The sequence below is a fragment of the Carlito syrichta genome, unplaced genomic scaffold (assembly GCF_000164805.1).
Source record: "Carlito syrichta isolate Samal-C Ts95f unplaced genomic scaffold, Tarsius_syrichta-2.0.1 Scaffold88477, whole genome shotgun sequence".
In the NCBI taxonomy this organism is placed as follows: Eukaryota; Metazoa; Chordata; class Mammalia; order Primates; family Tarsiidae; genus Carlito; species Carlito syrichta.
The window spans coordinates 2123-5830 of record NW_007032573.1 but is presented as its reverse complement, the minus strand read 5'-3'; the positions used below and the strand labels follow the sequence as shown (position 1 = coordinate 5830).

Sequence of the window (3708 nt, the reverse complement as noted above, 5' to 3'; positions counted from 1 at the left end):
AGAAAATAACTATTTGAAAACATAATTAAGGAGCTGAATTTACTTGATATATATAAAAACATGACCCACCAATTAGATGCTACTAATTTTTCTCCTACTACACAGGGAATGTGCCCATTAATGCCAACATAATGGGCTACAAAGCAAATCTTAATACATGCAAAGGATTGTAATCATACAAAGCTGGCTAGTACAAGTTGCTCAGAAATTTATCATAAAAATAAAGATTAGAAGTTCATTTTGATTATTTTATTTTATCTTGAGCCCCTGTTCACTTATTCAAACAAATTTTTTCTCTGTGAAACTAAGTAGAACTGAGGAGGAATCAAAGAAAGCCTTATATATTAAACTCTTAAATAGAATCTTTGAATTCAAAGGGTCAGTCGGCCTTTTCCCAGCAAACAAAACCATTGAGGCAGTCCTGCAAATCAAGGAGGATGAAAAATTCTTTTTTTTTTTTTTTGAGTTGGAGTCTCACTCTATCACTCAGACTGGAGTGCAGTGGCTGCTCCCGGCCACTGCAGCCTCGACCTGCTGGGCTCCAGCGATCCTTCTGCCTCAGCCTTCCAAGTAGCTGGAACTACAGGCACGCGCTACCACGCCCAGCTGATTTTTTATTTATTATAGAGATGAGGTCTCGCCAAGTTGCCCAGGTGGGTGTCGAACCCGCAGACTTGGGTAATCCACTCACCTCCCAAAGCACTGCGATTACAGGCTGAGCCACCGAGCCCGGTCTACAAATCCATTTCTTAAAAATCTTCTTAGCCGGGCTCGGTGGCTCAGTCTATAATCCCATGCTTTTGGGAGTCTTGGGTGAGTTGATTGACTGAGTCCGCGGGTTCGAGACCCGCCTGGGCAGAGAGACCTCATCTCTATAATAAATCAAAAAATCAGTCGGGTGTGGTAGCGCATGCCTGTAATTCTGGCTACTTGGAAGGCTGAGGCAGAAGGATCATCGGAGCCCAGCAGGTCGAGGCTGCGGTGGCCGGGAGTGGCCACTGCACTCCAGTCTGGGCGACAGAGTGAGACTCCAACTCAAAAAAAAAAAAATAACTTCTTGAGGGAAAAAATATAAAATGCATAAATTTCAAAAGATGAATTACTTCCATACTCTTTGCTCTCTGTCTTTGAGTGTCCAAAGATAAAGAGTTTCACGGTATGTTTTCAATGATTCAGCTTTTGCAAACATATACAAATAGGTTCCTCATTAGCAGTCCTGTTTTGGCAATTAATAGCAAGCAATATGCTTGAATTAGAGGTTTAATTTCCACTTGAATGAAGTTTCTCCTCTTCTTGGAAACAAAGCCATTTGCAGAGATCTGGAAATCATGAGTTTTCTAAGTGGAAGGAGATGCTGTTCTGGTTCACCTAAAAATATCCGTTCAGATTGGTGTTTTATAGTAACATTTCAAGACCCAGTGTATGTTATTGATGACAATGGGGTCAGGGTTGCCTTAGTTAGGTGAGTTTGCATAGGGGTAATAGCTATGTCAAGCCAGCATGGGGTTGATCTGGGTCACGTCCCGCACCACATCCCTAGGGATGTGGCCAGTCCACTTGGAGAGCGCTTCCAAGTTCACAGCTTGATCACCTGACTTGATGACCTGTCTTAGACAGAAAGACACCACCAAGCTTGCCAATGTGGTCCTCGTGGTGCAAAACAGTATCACTCTAGGCGATGCCCAGGAAGTGAAGGATGAGCTTGAGGAGGTGCCGCAGGTGCAACACCAGCTGCTTGTAGTACAGGGGCAGACACTTGTCTCTGCCCACCTCCATGCACCGTGCATACATAACCTCGATGGTTTGTTCTACTTGAGGCAGTCGTGGTAGTTGCTGAGATTGAAGCCAGTGATGGTAACCTTGTATATGATCATGGAGTGCACGGAGGCCCGGCCATCATGTACCATGAGCAGGAACTTGGAGTTGGGGAACAGGCACGACAGGTACACAGAGGACTTGAGCGTGAAGGGGTCCTTGTTGCAGAGCACACGGGCCAACTAGCCATGCTTGGCAATAACCTCCAGGATGAAGGCTTGTATGGTGGGTCCAGCACCTCGTCCATCACACCCACCTCGTCCAGCCTCAGCTTTTCGCAGCCAGACTTGGACCAGGCCTAGCATGTGGCCAGCACGCACAGAATGATGCGCATCTCCTCACTGCAGTTCTCCTCGGAGTGGGCGTCCAGCATGGCTTCGCCTTAACAGTACTCCATGCAGTTGGCTCGCATCATCACCAGATCCTCCTACTTGGGTCACATGGCTCACCGGGGGCTCCAAGGGCCCACCAACACTGCCCGGCACTCCAGCACCTGCTGCACCAGCTGGACGCCAATGTGCAGCCAGCGACAGTAGCAACTTCTGCACCAGCAGGCACATGCTGCGCCAGGGGTGGGGCAGACCTGACCCAGGAGCCAGCGTCTGTGACTTCAGCTACAGGTCAGTGGGCAGCCTGCCCACCCAGATCACATCTCCTCTGGGCAATGCCAACTCTGGGCTCTAGCCTTTGTGCCTGCTCGCCAAGTCTGTCTGCTGGCAGAACCTCCTCCAACGCATGGCCAGGCAGCCCCGTGCACCCAACAACTCCCGGCTCACCAAACACCCTAGCCGTGTAGTGGTTGATTGTTCAATCCGAGAGACCACCAAGAGCCAATTCCGATGAAAGTTCAAGAGGGTCTTTATTTACAAGCTCGAGCCTGGACCTCTGTCGACAACCGACACAGCGGAGTACATACAGAGGTACTGATTTCTTTAAGCAGGTGGCTTTTATGCTTTTACACAAAGAGAGGAAGAGTTTGGGGGGCTTTCCAGTGTTTTACCATTTAATTGGGTAGTTCCTCTGGTGATCAGCTTAATTGTGGAGGATTGGCTAGCCTGACTCGGGCTGACCTTGGTCCACTAGCTGGGGAAGCTGCAGAGACATCTGGAAACATAGGTGACTACCCCCTGGCACTTGATTGGTTGTTGCTAAGAGGAAAGTGAGATAAGGGAAGAATAACTGGAGCTTTGTAGTTTTTCCCATAACTGGAACTTTAAACAGTTACAGTTTATGTTTTAAGACAGAAAACTAAAAACTAAAAATGGCTGTGCCATTGTCCACAAGTCAATTACATATTTATTGGGTTATAGCGTGCTTTTAACCTAAGTTTATAGTATACTCTATTATGGTCCTCTCAGCCAAGGCTCATTTTGATAATTTTAAATAACACCTCAGCAAAGAAAAATTACATGCAATAAAATTAGTACAAATTTAGAACTAAATTAAGACAAATCTAATAAAACATCAAAGCTTATCATAGCAGCTTAGGACATTCTTAAAGGAAAATCTATAGATCCAAAGACTCATATTAGAAAAGAAAAAAAAGTGCAAATTATTAGCAGTATTTCTTTCAAGAAATTAAAAGCCGGGCTCGGTGGCTCAGTCTATAATCCTGCGCCTTTGGGAGGCTGAGTGAGTGGATTGCCTGAGCCCGCGGGTTCAAGACCCGCCTGGGCAGGCAGGACCTCATCTCTATAATAAATCAAAAAATTAGCCGGGCGTGGTAACTTGCGCCTGTAATTCCGGCTACTCGAAAGGCTGAGGCAGAAGGATCGCTGGAGCCCAGCAGTTAGAGGCTGCGGTGGCCGGGAGCGGCCACTGCACTCCAATCTGGGCAACAGAGTGAGACTCCAACTCAAAAAAACAAAAAAGAAATTAGAAAAGGAAAAGGAA

General features: G+C 46.6%; 1 pseudogene; it reads right to left on the bottom strand.

Moving 5' to 3' along the window:
• Positions 1–1326: 1326 nt before the first annotated feature.
• LOC103260187 lies at positions 1327–2357 on the bottom strand (annotated as a pseudogene).
• Positions 2358–3708: the final 1351 nt, after the last annotated feature.